Consider the following 16,364-nt stretch of genomic DNA (forward strand, 5'->3'; position numbering starts at 1 on the left):
CAGTGCAACTTTTTTTTAAAATTTTTTTAATGTTTTATTTATTTCTAGGAGAGAGAGAGAGACAGTGTGAGCAGGGGAGGGTCAGAGAGAGGGGGAGTCACAGACTCTTAAACAGGCTCCAGGCTCTGAGCTGGCAGTCATCACAGAGCCCGATGCGGGGCTCGAACCCACGAACAGTGAGATCATGACCTAAGTGAAAGTCGGACGCTTAACCGACTAAGCCACCCAGGCGCCCCAAACACTGCAACTTTTAAACAGACCTTTTCACACTGAAACTAGCATAAAATTTACTTAATATCCAGAATGTTCCATAAAGAACTATTGATAAAACTCCATGGGCTGCTGGAAAAACACAGGGAAATAGGAAGCAGGCATGGGGCCAACCACTGGGGCAGCCTTTGCAGCTAAGCCCAGCTAACAGTGCGGAGGCCCTGCAGATACCACATACAAGGACAAAAGATTCCAGGAAACCAGCAAAGTGGCCATTACATCAAGAGCCAAGGTAGCAGGTGTGAACATAAAGGCAGGAAGCAAAGGCAAGGACCGCTACCAAAGGCAGAACCAGACTTGGGGGGGCACAGAAGAACTACCAAGGTAGAGCTAGGGACCTGTCACCAACCCAGAATGTCTGAATTGGAAGGCACTGGGTGGTCACGCAGACACATATGGTCAAATTATAGGCAAAGTGCCCTTCCCTCTCCCTGCTCTCTTCTCTTCTTGAACAATTCCATTCAAAATCCCTTAAGTAGGTCAGAGCGCGGTAGGCATCTGTATGGGACTGGAGTAGAAATGTCGGGGTTCAGGGAGCACCGAGGTGGAACAGAGCTGAGCATCAGGGCCTGAGCAGAGGAGAAGGATGTCTGCATAGGGGAAATGTGTGCTGCAGGGTACCAGAGCCCAGAACGAAAACAAGGCAAAGGCAAAGAGGGACAGCAGTGCAGTGCTGGGTTTCAGTGCTGGTTTCTGGGCTCTGACAACCCCACAGGGCAACAGCCTAGCTAGAGAATCAAAGCTCCGTGGCCAGGCATGAGGGGCAGAAGCTGAGCAGGATGAGAAGTAGCCACATGAGGCATTTGGGGGAAGCCAGCATGGACCGTAGAAGCCCAATTGAGGTGAGAAGGGCATCCAGGCAAGAGAGATGGCTGTTGCGACGATAGCGACGGGGTATTGGTTGTAAACAGGGAGTGTGGTATATACATCCCAAGGAATATTATTCAACCTTAAAAAGGAAGGAAAGTCTCCTATTTGTGATCACATAGATGGGCCTGGAAGACATTATGTTCAGTGAAATAATTCAGTCACACAAGAACAAATGCTGCATGATTCCTCTTCTAAGAGGTATCTAGAATAGTCCAGGGGCTAGAAGTGGACAATAGAGTGGTGGTTATCAGAGGATGTTGGAGAAAGATATGGGGAACTGTTCAATGGGTATAAAGTTACAGTGATATAAGGGGAGTAAGTTCCAGAGATCTGCTCTATCCAAAGTGCCTATAGTTAATAAGGTGTTGTATATACTTACAAATTTAGGAGGGTAAGTCTCATGTCAAATGTTCTTACAAGAAAGGAAGGAAGGAAGGAAGGAAGGAAGGAAGGAAGGAAGGAAGGAAGAAAAAGAAAAGAAAGAAAACTGGGCACAAGGAAACTTTTGGAGGTGATAGGTATGTTTATTACCTGGATTGTGTTAACAGTAACATGAATATATACATACCTCCCAACTCACCAAACCATACATATTAATTACATGCAGTATTTTTGTATTTATACCTCAATAAAACCCGAGGGGGAAGAAAAAGAAAATTCTAAAACATGCTACAACATGGTTGAACCCTGGAGATATTACGCTATTTGAAATAAGCCAGTCACGAAAGAACAAATACCGCATGATTCCACTTACACAAGGTGCCTAGAGGAGTCACATTTATGGAAACATGAAGTGAAATGGGGGTTGCCAGGAACTGAGGGGAAGAAGCAAATGGGGCTTCTTGTTTAATGGGTTCAGATTCTGGGAAGCTGGAAAAGTTCTGGTGGTAATGATTGCACAAGATGTCAATGTACTTAATGCCACTGAACTTCACACTATAAAACGGTTAGTTTTTGCTATGTATATTTTACCACACACAAAAATAGTCTGTAATAATCCCTGTTGAAGCCTAGGCAGAGAAGCTGCTCTGAGAAGGTAAGTTGGGAGTGTCTGGGAGGAGGAGGTAGGGGACAGACATAAGTTGTATCTTTTAAATGTTGCAGCGCATGAATGCATTACCTGCTTTAAAAAAATATTATAAATGGAGGGGGAAATCTGGAGTCCTCTCCTGTGGTGATTTGTGCTCTAGATTATTTTTTTCTTTCCCTGGATCAGCAATAAAAGTGAGAATGGGCAGAGAAAGAGTGAAAACTTTAAATGGCCAAGCATTTTTCTACTAAGGTACCTTAGTACCTTACCTTAGTAGAAAAATGTGTTTAATTAAGAAAAAAGAAATAATGGAAATGTTAACTTGTTTTGTCCAAAAGACTATACAGTGAATAATAAAGCATATATGTTAATTCTTGGGCACTGCAGGTAAATGTGAATAAATAAAATTATTTACTTGAAACTTGGAGAAGATATTTTCTGGAGGACTGAACCTTCTAATTATTCTGCAATTGTAGTAGTAACTTTAATAATAATTATTATGTAACAATAATTAATAATAGTAATAAGAATAATAAGAGGTACATATACATAGTTTCTTGAACATATACTCTGTGCAAAACAGTGTTAGCCACTCAATATTTTATTCAGTCCTCATAGCCAACCGATAAAAAAATATTATTAGATAAACTACTGTTTACAATCTAAAAAATAATTTGCCCAAAGTTACAGAGCCAAAAATCTAACTAACTCAAGAGCCCACCAGGCTATAAACACTATAGGCATCTCATCAGGATGACCTTGGGAAATTTCTGGGGACAGTTATCACAAGAAAGGCTCTGACATCAACATCCTCCTTCTGCCACCATTTCCCCAGCACAGAAAATGTCAGTGTCCACCCCCTGCACAACTTGGGCTAGAACAGCCTTTCTCACTCTCACATTTTTGGCTTTTTCATTTTTCAGATTCAGTTTTCAAAAGAGAGGTTTTTACCTAGCTATGAATCATCACCATCATCATCATCACCATCACCATCATCATCATCATCATCATCATCCTGGTTTTGCACACATTGCTACATGATGGCACGTGCCCTGACCACAGATCAGGCACAGTGTCAGAGTGCCTGAGTTTAATGAGACAGTAGAAACTGCTCACCCTTCATGTCACAGGTGACGAAGTTGGGATGGCCAATGTGAAGGGACTTTGCGCTCCTGCAAGCTAGGAGCGGTCAGGCATAAAGCACAGGTCTCTCAACTCCAGGCCCAGTGCTTTTGATTAATAAAAGCCTAAATCTCAGGGGACGGGTCTAGAGATTAGAGTAAAAAGGAAGATAAGCCTGCTTATTGAAGTTGCATCTGTCTATTAAAACAGTTTAATGTAAATGGAGTTAACTAGTAAAAGAGTAAATCCTTTCCAGAGAAAGGATGTAAAGCATTTATCAGTGGATCTCAAATCCTTTCCTGGTCCTTTGCCATGGCTACTCCCATTACAACCTTCCACAGAGAAAAGAATACTCACTTGGGAGGAAGACTGGACACTCACTTCCATCCATCACCCAAGCTCAGATGTGCCATCTACTCCAATGCAATGTCAAATGAGTGAGGGTCAAGGATGTTTGACACCTTTAACTATAATTCTAACTGTGATTTCAGCCATTTCTTCTGCAACATAGCTTCAGATAAAAACCCCTTTCCGTGGACTTATTCTGTATTAACTAGCTCCCTCCCCCACTCCTAACACACAAACACACACACACACACACACACACACACACACACACACACACACAGTCTGCTCCTGTCCCTGCAATAATCTCTCTCTTTTCTGGAAGTTCTGCTGTGAGCACCCTACTCCCATTGTTCGTTCTCTATCAAGCTGCACAGAGATTGGAAGGGGATAAAATATATATTTTCTAAAGTTTATTTATTTATTTATTTATTTTTAAATAATCTCTATACCCAACATGGGGTTCTAATTCCTGACCCGAAGATCAAGAATTGCATGTTCTTCTGGCTGAGCCAGCCAGATGATCCAAAATAAGACATATAATTTAATATATGCTATATATGAGATAGAATTTCATGTACTTAAATTAATTGAATTAATATATTTACTACATATTATATATGAGAGATATAACTTATGTAAGTTACATAAATTAACTGAAAAGTAATATGTAACATAAGATATATGATAAAATATTAAAGTATAAATTAAATGAGTTAATGTATCTATTATGTAAGCTAAATAACTTGTATATTACATAAGTTAAATAAGCCTCATTTTAGCTAACAACTCAACTTCTTGTGTTCCTGCTGCAGACACGCTAAAACACAAAAAAATAGTGAAAATAACCAAAATGCAGCAAAAGCAAGAAAAAGAAAGGAAAGCCAAACAGAAAGCCCAGAAAACCCACAGGGTGGGGGGGAATCAATCATCATAGATAAGCTGAGAATGTTGGAGGATCAGAAAGAGGAAAATACAGCTGCCACTTGAAAACAAAACAAAACAAAACAACAGAAAAACAAGACTTGCAAAAAGAAGGGAAGATTGCTTGGAAGAAAGATGTGATATCTGATGACCCAGTCAGAGACTGTGGGAGCTGTGCATTTTTAAATTGTGTGACTCATTTTCTAGGGCCAAAGCAGAAATCAAGTGAGAAAAAAACTTCCAGAGAAAAAGCTGTCCATAAACAGAGTGGCAGTAGTGAGGGGGAGGATGGACTGGTGACGAGGGGAATCAATGACACCAAATGGGACCTATTAGTATGAGATTGTATAACTCTGACAAGTCTGTTTCTCAGAATAGCTTACTGCCCCCTCGCCAATTTCACTGAGGAACCCTGAAGGAATGTCTAAGTGGGAATGAGACTGAATTAGAGACAGTGAGTCTGGTATAGGACACACTGGGGTATGAAAGTCTCCTTTTTTAAAAGTGTATTTACTTATTTTGAGAGAGAGAGCAAACACAAGCAAGGTGGGGGGAGCAGGCTGGGGGAGCGCAGAGAGAAAGGAGTGAGAGAATCCCAAACAGGCTCTGAGCTGCCAACACAGAGCCCGACTCAGGGCTCGAACTCATGAACCATGAGGTCATGACCTGACCTAAAACCAAGAATCAGGCGTTTAACCAACTGAGCCACCCAGGTGCCCCTGAAAGTCACTTTCTTTAAATGAATACTTCAAGTATCTCAGAGGGATATAAACAAATGCAACAACATACACTGTTGGGAAATCTCAGAAGACCATATTTTTGTAACGTGTATGTTTAGAGGAAGATTTTCGGTGTTTGACTATTTTGAAAAGCCTTAAAAGCAAAAAAACAAGTATAATCACTGAAGAAGCTCAGGACAACTGTGGTGTTACCAGATGGTTTGTGGGGAGTAAAAAGAGAAGCATATGCACAACTTCTCTAAAACCCCAGTGTATTTAGTCAGGGATATAGAACTTAATGGAAGTAAGGTGGTCAGGCCCAGTAGTGGAGGCCATGGCTCCTGTCCCTGTTGTCTATGGGGTGCACTGCCATAGTGGTCCTCTGTGCACAGATAGCGTCCTCCCAGAGCTGAGAGGAATGCCCGCTCCTTGCTTTGTCATTGCCTTTTTATTCCTACACTTTCCTGAACATCCTGGAAAACTTCACACTCATAACCTCTTAAGGGAATATTTATGAACATCAAGGTTTCCTCATGTTTGGTTTCCTCAAGTTTGGTTTCCTCCCAAACATAGCATCAGCAAGACTCTATCCTCTTGGGAATGGAAATAAAAGTCTAAATGTATCAGTTGTTATTGTCCTTCCTAGTCTCTGGACGGCTCAGAAAGCCTGTCTCTTCCTAACAGCTTAGATGAAGACACCAAAGCAAAAGATGATTGCTTGGCACACTCACCAGAGATGAGATTAAATAACCTGAGAATGACTGGAAGTTGTGCAGGTAAGAGCTCTTCATGCCAAGGACAAGGGTTCAAACATAACAAAACACTGTGAAGGTCAGAAGAGCAGCAAAGGATGATGGAGAGTATATCCAGCCACCACAACCCGCTTTACTTGGCTTCCAGGGTCTCAAGTATCTTTTCAGTCTTTTTCTGAACCACATTTTCTAAGATTCCTCTTCCACCCTTCTATCCATCAACATTGATTAGAACAGCAGCATCCCCCCCCACCCCCACCCCCACTGTTTCTATGCTTCATTAGGTATTTGGGCCAACAATTTGCCGAAAGGATGCAATATGTAAAAAGGTGAACTCACACAGGACTAGTATCTCTGGGTTTGGTGGACATGCCTGTCAAATTTTAATGCACATACAAATTACCTGGGGCTCTTATTAAAATGTAGGTTCTGATTCAGCAAGTCAGGGGTAGGATCTGAGAATCTGCATTACTAACAAGTTCCCTGGTGATGTACATTCTGATGGTCCATGGGCCACACAGTTAGTAGCAAGGACCCAGTCCACTCAAATAACAGACCCAAAAAGGCAAAGGATCTCAACTAACATCACAGCGTTAGTAAGTATTGAACTAGGACTTGAGCCCAGCTCCTCTGACTCCCAAATCCAGCGGGATTGCTCTGTATGGAAAATATGCCACATCTCCACAGACCTGGCTCTGGCTCTCTGACATAGATTGACTGGCCAAAAATAAGTTAGTTATGTCACACTGAAAAACCATCTCCAACTAGCAAGTCAAACATTTTTCAGTTACAAAACCTAAAACCCAGGCCTCCTATTTTCTCATTTTCCAAAGGTCTAATTAATATTAGTTAGTCAATGGAGATGTTTTTGAAAAGAACTAGAGCTTTCTGAAAGCTAATATTTAAGTTTCCTGGACCTATGACTCATACTTGATCAAAAAAGAAGAGAAATATTCATCTATGAACATCAAGTGGGAAACTCTGGACACCCAATCTTCAGTGTCTGTAATGAAAACAGAAATGAGGTTCAAAATAAAGTCTTCAGAGAAGAGATATACAGGAGAAGGGAGTAACATCTATATCTGCATTTGTGTGAATCCATAAGCCAAGTAATTAACCCATAATAAACAGAGCTCTGGCCTCTTATCTCCCATAAGATGAGAGTCATTTCTTCTCCTGACCTATACCTGGTCCATAGAGAAGGTCCCTAATTCAAGATCCAGCAAAGAAAGAAAACAATGCTGCTTCTTGAAATATACCTTCTTCAGTTTTCTCTCTCATTTCCAATCCATCATGCTGGGAATGCACAAGATGAACCCGACACATTGAAAAGGAAGCAGAAAGATGAAAAAGGAGGAGGGGGAAATTATGCTCATGTTTATGAGCCTGTAACACAAAGCACTGATAGGGTGGAGTCTCCCACCAGCCAGTTCCAACTCTCATGTCTGAGTAAGCCTGGGTCTGACCAGGCAACCCCAAAGGTCAGGGGTCACGGAGAATTCCTCCGCCTGGGAGCAGAGTTAGGGGATACACAGATCATTTCTTTCCCTCCCTCCTGGCAAGGAACAACAAACCCTGACACACAGGCAACTCACAACTCAAATAACTGTTTTCTGCAAAGGAGTCACAGAGTTCCAGATCAGGAAGCAGGGCCAGAAGCTGGGAAAGCTTTCCCACATAGTTCTGCCAGTGGACTTCATTCCTCAGCTCTAACACCCCGGGCTGCAGCTGGAGTTCAAGAACAAGAGGGCAGAGACAGTTACATAAGTTGATTGTATGGAAAAGGAACTGGCAGAGTTTTCCATCTGGTCCAAGAACTGAATAGCCTTTGAGGGAGTAATGTGTTATGAAGCACACCCCTGTCTCAATGGAGGCACCATCACAGAGCATAGAGTTTTAAATGCCACTGATCTCATGTATAGCATTCACACAGAAAAACACGAAGAACACTTAATTCTAACATTTTGGCAAATTAGAACCTCACAAAGTTTAAAGAGTTAAAATGATGTAACAGCCTATCTAGTTAGAAGCTATAAGACAATTCCAAAGCTTCATAGTGTCCTACATCCTAAGATTCGATTTCTTTTTGGAACATACCTTCTGTTAATTCTGGTAACAAAAATTAAAATTCTCTTCACCTCAGTGTAAAGATGGAACGAGGAAACAGAGGGATGCCTTTGGACATGGCTATTGGGTATATGTTTCAGCAGAAACGTTTCACTACTATTTGTGGGGAGAAATTATTTTTCTCTAGACAGCTTGATAGGATCTGAGCACCTATGGAACTGCCTCTTCTTGAGCAGGCCTCCTCCCTTGTCTTCCACCTCAACGGGTTGTTCAATGCAGATCAGAAACAAAGAGCCCAATAGTTTCAGGAATTAGACACAGACATGTTCTTCACCTTGAACTGAAGAAGAGATTGGGGAAAAGTATTGGTCAAGACTTACAATAGCTCAATGAGAAAGGACCTGTTATTAATGCACATACACTCCCCACCGCTCCATCCCGCCGCAAGAAACTTAGGTTTTGGGAAACATGCTAGTGATGAATGACTGTGTCCCCAGGTGACTCTCGTCTGGAAGCCACAGAACCAGGTCAAATCCTGTGGGTAAACGGCTCTGTGACTATTGCAGTAGCGCACATGTGTGCAAATTGCAAGAAGGTGTGCAAGAGAAACATGAAATTTTAAAAGGCGTCCCTTTTAGACAGATGAATTTTAAAGGGCACCCATCTAAGTAGACAAATTACAAAAAGATGCTCCGGTTTGGGCAAAGGGATTATTTAAAACCCTCTTTTCATCCTGAAGCTAGGATTTGGCTTGGTTTGCAGAGCCTGAGCTGGATATCAGGCCTCACCCCTCCCCCTGACAGGGCACTTTTGTGGGGGTTGCTTTGCAAAGACAGCCTGTGGGGCCCAGCTGCTTTAGATTGGGGTTGCCCTTGAAACGAGTAGCTATTCTTTGCAAGAAACACCTCGGAGGAAGCACTAGAAACAAAGATGAGCCTGAGCCTGGGATGGGGAAGTTTTCCTCCTCTCTCCAAGGCTTCGTGATTGGACCCAGAGCTCAGTAAAGAAATATGTTTCAGTGCACCCTTTTGCAAAGAGATTGCCGGTGGGGTGATCCTTCCTACGTATCAAAAGGCCAAGTACTTGGTTAGAGACCCTCTTGAAACTCAGCCTACACTCTGCACAGCCAAGGTGAAGAGAAGTTTTGAGTTATTATTTGTATTGTACCTTCCTTTCCTTCATATGCAACCTTCTAAAACGTCTTACTGATAATTACAGTTTGGAATCTGATGTGCTTTGCAGAACTAAGAAAAGGCCTGACTCAGGCTCAGGAGAGAATAGAAAAATTGATAGCAATGTCGTCTTCCCAAAGCCAACATGATGGAGGCTGTCAGTGTTCTTAGGGTGAGAAGCCCAGGAGGGTGCCCAGGAGGGCCATGGAGCAGAGCAACAGCACACTGCTGTGGTGAGCCCAGTGCCCTGGGTACCCACTAGAAGTGATTTAGGGACCATTTAAACAGACTACATTATAGAAGTCAGTAGGTGGTATTCAAGCCATTGTCTGGGTAATTGAGGAAATATAATCTCATTGTGAAGCCACAGCCTGGAGGAGGTCTATAAAAACTTGGGGCAGTAAAAGGCTAAATGCTGAAACAAACACATCCATCCCTTCAACCAGTATTTATTGAAGGTTTACTATGGAATAGCTAAACATGTGTGAACAAGACAGGGAGAGGAAAAGGAAAGTTAAGCAAAAAAGAAAAGAAAACATCAGGTATGATAGGGTTGGGTTTTTTGTTTTTTTGTTTTTTTTAATAAAATGGGCAATGTGATAGAACACTGGAGGCTTCTACTTTAGATTGAGTGGTCAGGGAAGATCATAAGCTGGGATCTAAATGACAAGAAGGAGCAGCAAGGTAGAAATCTGAGAGAAGAGGGTTCTAGGCAGAGGGAACATGAATGCAAAGGTGATAAGGCCAGAGTGTGCTTTGTACACTTAAAAGACAAGAGAGGTCAGTGTGGCTGGAGGGCCAGGTGAGGGGGTAGGAGGCCAGGGAGGTAGGCAGTGACCAGATCAGAGGGAGCCTGGAAGCCAGGACAAGACATTCAGATTTTATTCTACTACGACAGGAAATAAGTAGAGATATTAAGCAGCAGAGTGCACTGCTCTACAAATGTGTTTAGAAGTCCAGTCTGGCCACTACGTGAGAAATGGCTTGCAGGGAATTAAGAGAGGAAGTGGAGGAACCACTTGGGAGGTCAATGCCATGGTCTGGAAGAGACATGATGGTGACTAGAACTGGGGCAGAGTTTCTCAACTATTGACATTTTGTACCATATAATTCTTTGTCATGGAGGGTCATTCTGTGGTTTATAGAAAGTTTCCAACATCGTTGGCCTCTACGTACCAGAAGCCAGAAGCAGCCATCCTTTTCCCAGTTGTGACAACCAAAAATATTTCCAGATATTGCCAAATGTCCCCTATAGGGCAAAACTACCCCTGTTGGGAATGACCAGACTAGGTGTTAGCTGTGGAAGTGATAAGAGTGGTAGATTGTGCAGATAGTTTGAAGAAAGAGCAGACAACATTTGCTGATAAGAATAAATACAGAGTATGAAAGAGATGAGTCAATCATAGGATGAGTCCATGGGTTTTGGCCTGAGCAACTGAAAGAATAGAGTGACATGTACAGCAATGGGGAAGACTGCAGGAGGAGGGAATCAGGAGTATTGCCTTGAGCATGTCAAATTTGAGATTCTTATTAGGCAGATGTGTGGAAATGGCACATAGACAGCTGGAGCTGCAAGAAATATCAGAGTTAGATACACAAATTTAGTAGTTATTCACATACATGTATGGAGATAGAGCTAGATGATATAAATGATAGATGATAGATAGATAGATAGATAGATAGATAGATAGATAGATAGATAGATTAGATTAGATAGATAAGATAGATAGATAGATAGATAGATAGTGATGATAGATAATTATACAAATACATGATTAAATAGATGATAATGATAAATGGCGAATGAACACATGGGCAGATGGGCAGATAAACTGACAGATGAGTGGATAGCAGGCTCATCTAATAAGAGGGTGAAGTTAGAGAAGACAGAGCTACAGACAAAGCCCCGGGACACTCTAGTAATTAAAGAAATGGAAAGAAGCAAAGGATGGTGAGACAAAACTCTCAGAGTGGCAGGTAGGAGTAAAAGCATAATAATGTGGTATCACTTAAGCCAAGAGAAAAAAATACATAAAAATAGAAATTGTGTCAAATGGTTGCTGAAACACCAGTACAGTGAAAACAGAGAGAGGCGCCCACTGGCAACCCGAAGTTCACTGATGACCTGACTAGAGCAATTTTAATGAAGTGCCCCAACAACGTAGGTGAAGAAATTCAGCTACTCCTAAGCCAACAAGAGAGCTGGATACTTTTTGAAAGTACATAAAGGTGTTGTCTACAATGGTGTGAGATAGGAAGAGATGACTAATGTGATTATCCCTGTTTCCATGTAGGAATAGTTTGCAAGGGGCATGTAAGGGTTAAGGCAGTGACTGAAATAAAGGTTCTTGCTACAACTTTTGAGACACTTGCACACTTCAAAACCTATACAAAGTGTTTAGGTGCTGGAATTCTTCAAGCTGAAAAGAAATCATAGATCATACTAACGAGGCATAGAAACGTAGGTCACACCACAGCAGACTCTTCTCCAAACATGCTCTGAATCGATGAGCAAAATCTCCCTTGTGAATATAATGTGGTCATCCCACCAGGAGCCATCCTCCAGCAGTGGGGGAGACAATGAGGCTCAGCACAAAAGACACTATGATTCTACCTGACCGATTTAGGTTTAAAAACTCCCCAAAACAGAATACTTGAAGGATAAATATGAGCGAACAAAGGAACAAATTTGCAAAAAAATGATTTCACTAACTTTTCCCCAAATAAATTCTCTGACCCAGAAAAGTAAATTAAAAAAAAATACAAGGCAGTTATTACAGTCCATTTAACAGCCTCATTGTCTATTCACACTAACAACCTTATAGGTGGGATAAGCCTACCGGTGCGTAAGGACAGCCTACCTAATGGGTGATACATACGAGGAAAATGTCTGGGAGATTTCCTGGTGAGAAATGCCATCAGAGTGAGATTTACAATCCCTCCCAAGGAGCTACAGAATTCTCAACTTGTGAAGGAGAGAAGACCAAGCCTCACGGACCTTTCACTCCTACCAGTCAACCTAGATAGGTCTCATGGGTGAAGAGACCTATCCCGTTCATGGATTGGACTAAACATAACAAATGTCAACTCCACAAATTTATACATAGGTTTATATAATTCCTACCAAAATCTCAGCAAATTTTTGTGGTTAAGCTGTTCTAAAATTTATATGGAAAGGCAAAGGAACTAGAATTACAAACACAATTCTGGGAAAAAATAAAATGGTAGGAATCAGTCTCCTGGATTTCCAGACTACTTACATAGCTATAGTAATAAAGATTCTATTGGTGGACTAGAACACAAAACTCAGAAATAGACTCACAAAAATACTTCCAAAAGAATTTGACAAATGTAGAAACAATTCAATGGAGGGAAGTTAGCCTTTTTAAAACTGACGGTGCTGGAGCAGCTAGATAGTCACAGGCCACAAGTAAAAAAAAGAGAATGAACTTCTACCTAAGTCTCACATCTTCTACAAAAACTAACTCAAAATGGATTATGACTTAAATATAAAATGTACACATGCGAAGGGGATGGAGGCAGGAAGGAACTGGGTGTGGCTACATAAGGACAACATGAGGAACTGTTTGTGATGGAATGTTGGGCATCTGGACTATACCAATGTGAAACTGTTGCCTAGGATACTGTACAGTAATCTAGTAAGATGTTACCATTGGGAGGGACGGAGTCAAGGGTACATGAGATCTCTCTGTATTAGTTCTTACCACTGCATATTAATCCTCAACGATCTCAAAATAAAAAGTTTAACTTAAAAAAAAAACTAAAAATAATACCTCTCTGAAAACTGTAACCCATAGTTGGAGCTTGGAACAAGAAAACAAATCTCAAAGTGCCAAAAGAGAAAAGGAAAGAGAGTTGAGGGGGAGTAGAAGCTGAGTGGCCCTCAAGAAAGAGAGCTATTTGGATTAGGAGTCAGGATCTAATTCTCCAGTAGAGGCTGGAATTGAGACTAGGGTTTAAGATAGAACCAAAACCTGTATTCACTTCAATAAAGCCTGAGCTAAGAAATACTATCCCTAACTGTGAATAAAAATTTAAAATATTTATTAAAATAACAAATGTTACAAATATTTACGGACTCAGGTATCCAGCCCAGGTAACGGGAGCCTAGACCAAGCCCTCAGCAGAAGTGGGGTACCTGTGAAGGGTCAGAACCCCAGTCCCATATCATACATAAATGTGTAGTATATTTTGCAGAAATCCCCGCTGAAATACTAACAACAAACAAGCCTGGAGCAAATCCGATAGGCTCCCTGGTAGTAGCAAACCCAAAACCACCCCGCTGGAATTCTCACAGGTATCGGTTCCCACTGAGGATCATGTCCAAGTCTAACTGATTGAACAACAACACAGTGTCTCCAACAAAAAACCTAGAATGGAACAAATCAATTAAACTGTTTCAAAAAAATTCTATAACTTCAAGGTTATAAGGGCTTAAGTGGAGAGGGTGGTGGGAAGGATAAAGATGACCAAGGAGGGGCTGCCGGGAGGGACACGGGCTGACTGTGTCTGAGAGCAGCTCCCAAAATGATGGGGACCGGTGGTGTGTGGAAGGCATTAAATGGAGGAAGGAGGCCATCCCACACCCTTTCATGAGAGACCTTTCTTGGGTCTTCAGTTTGCAACCATCCGAACCTGCTCCAAGGGAAACTAAATGGACCTTAAATTCAAGACAACACCAAGAGAACGCAGCCTCCAGCATCAAGATGGCAAAGAATATGGCAGCCCTGAGCCATTGGAAGGAGAAGCTCATGTCTTCTTCCACATGAGACTGTTTTCTTCCTCAAAAAGCTTCCCAAAATGCCATCTCTGTCCTTAGGATGGTAGAGGGCTTAAAAGCCAATATATCCTAAGCCTGCCATCCTGTGAATTTGAGCGTGGGGTCGTGTTTTGGTAAAAAGGAAAATAAATATCCCAGAGATCAGATCCCAGACAAGTGATCAGGAGAAACCAGACACAAGTCCAACCACTATCCTTTTGATGAGAAGCACTGACGATGATGGCACATGAGCAAATGAACTTGAAGCCAGCCAGTTTGGATGCTCACAGAAAAGAAAGAAACTCATTTGGATTGTATGGCCTATTTTATAACTATCCACTGATTGTTCAATTCTGTGTGAAAGGCTCAAAACTAGTCCCAGTAGATTGGTTCTTCTGACAAAATCATTTAGTGATTTGAACCTAAAATCTTCCATCATCCTGGCTACCACATTAGTCCATTAGTTAATATTTGCTTCTTTGTGCTCCAGTACCTAGAATGAATCTGGAATCTGAATCTGAAAATGCCCACATGGTAGTTTGCACTGCTCCCTGGGGCCATTTGAAATTGAAAAGCATCTGGGAACCATTCTGTTCCCAAGCCTGAGATAATGCTAGCCAGTGTGCAATCTCCCTTAGAAAGCATAAAAGAAAAAAAGGGGGCAATTGAGAGCAGCAGTTGCCAGCCCTGGCTGCACATTAGAATTACTTGGGAAAGCTGCTACTTTAGAGTAATATTGGCTAATGTTGCTAATTAGTACCTGCTCACGCTGATCCATTGGCTGGCAACACCACACATTAGAATTTCCTTGGGAGCTTTAAAAAAAATACTGATGTCTGAGCGTCACTCTCAGAGCAGGTAAATCGGAACATCTGGGAAGAGGGGTGAACGGGTGCTTTTTAAAAGCTCCTGGGTTGATCCGAATGTTCAGTCAGGGTTATGAATGACGGCTCTCTAGTCCAATGCTTCTTAAACTTTAGTAAGCATCAGAATCTCCTGGAAAGCTAATTAAAACAAGATTTTAAATAGGTAGATAACAGAGACAGAAAGTAGATTAGGGGTTCCTCAAAACAAGGGGGAAGACGAGGGGATGAGAGGGTGACTGGTAAGGGGGAGAAGAACTCAGGCTCAAATTAACTCCTCGATAAAGTTATTCAACGTCTCCAAGCTTCATCATGTAAAATAACAAAGATGAGGGTTTGGCGGGGAGTAGAGGACAGTGTACATAAGCCGCCTCATAAACCACACATTCCAGCACCCGGCGTATCAGAAACATAAAAAAATGATAATGACAGCCAACATCCATTGACTGCATTATTTACTAAACGCTCTTCTAAGTTTTTTATATATATTAATTCATTTCATTCTCACAATACTGTACTATAGGGCCAGTAAATTTTTTCTGTAAAAGCCAGATAGCAATTTGGGGGCCTGATGGGCCATACAGTCCTTATCCCAACTATTCAGCTCTGCTGTTGTAGTTCAAAAGCAGCCATATACAATATAAACACATGGGCTTAACTGTGTTCCAATAAAACTTTATTTATAAAAACAAGAGGCAGGGGCACCTGGATGGCTCAGTCGGTTAAGCGTCCGACTTCGGCTCAGGTCATGACCTCGCGGTTCACGGCTTCGAGCCCCGCGTCGGGCTCTGTGCTGACTGCCAGCTCAGAGCCTGGAGCCTGCTTCATATTCTGTATCTCCCTCTCTCTCTGACCCTCCCCTCCTCGCTCGCTCTCTCTCTCTCTCTCTCTCAAAAATAAATAAAACATTTTTTTAAAAAATAATAAAAATAAAAACAAGAGGCACTCCAGATTTGGTCTGTGGGCCATACTTTGCCAATCCTTTTTCTATGAGATGGGTACTATCATTATCTCCACTTTACAAACAAGAAAACAAAGGCACAAAGGGATATACAAACAGCCTAAGTTTCCACACCGAGTCTGATTACCAAGCACACACAGTAAACCATTATACCACAGCAGGTACTGACAACACTATCATTACTGGTAAGCCTCTCACTCAGTCCAAATTCAGGTTTTCCTAATTCAAAAGGGGCTAAGCAGCCAGTCAGTCACAATACCTTCTGAGCTGCCTCAGGGGTTGAAGACCCACCTCCTCCCATGCTGTTCCTGGTTGAAGTTCTCCCTGCTCTGAACCCTCAGTGCCTTTCTCTCCATACCTCCCAGATTGATCAACTTTTTATGTGATTTTATGCATTTATCCCCAACCCATTTGGCAGCCAGGGCCATACACATCACAAGTGTTCGCTCTGCACGCGCTGAATGTGTCTATGAACCCACTGATACTGGA

General features: G+C 41.9%; 1 protein-coding gene across 2 annotated transcripts in view; it reads right to left on the reverse strand.

The window, feature by feature from the left end:
• ADAMTS12 (ADAM metallopeptidase with thrombospondin type 1 motif 12) overlaps positions 1-16,364 on the reverse strand; it is a 301,553-nt gene that overhangs the window by 276,583 nt on the left and 8,606 nt on the right. The window lies entirely within an intron of this gene.

This window comes from Hyaena hyaena, unplaced genomic scaffold, assembly GCF_003009895.1.
Source record: "Hyaena hyaena isolate Hyena2069 unplaced genomic scaffold, ASM300989v1 scaffold_310, whole genome shotgun sequence".
NCBI classification, from domain to species: domain Eukaryota; kingdom Metazoa; phylum Chordata; class Mammalia; order Carnivora; family Hyaenidae; genus Hyaena; species Hyaena hyaena.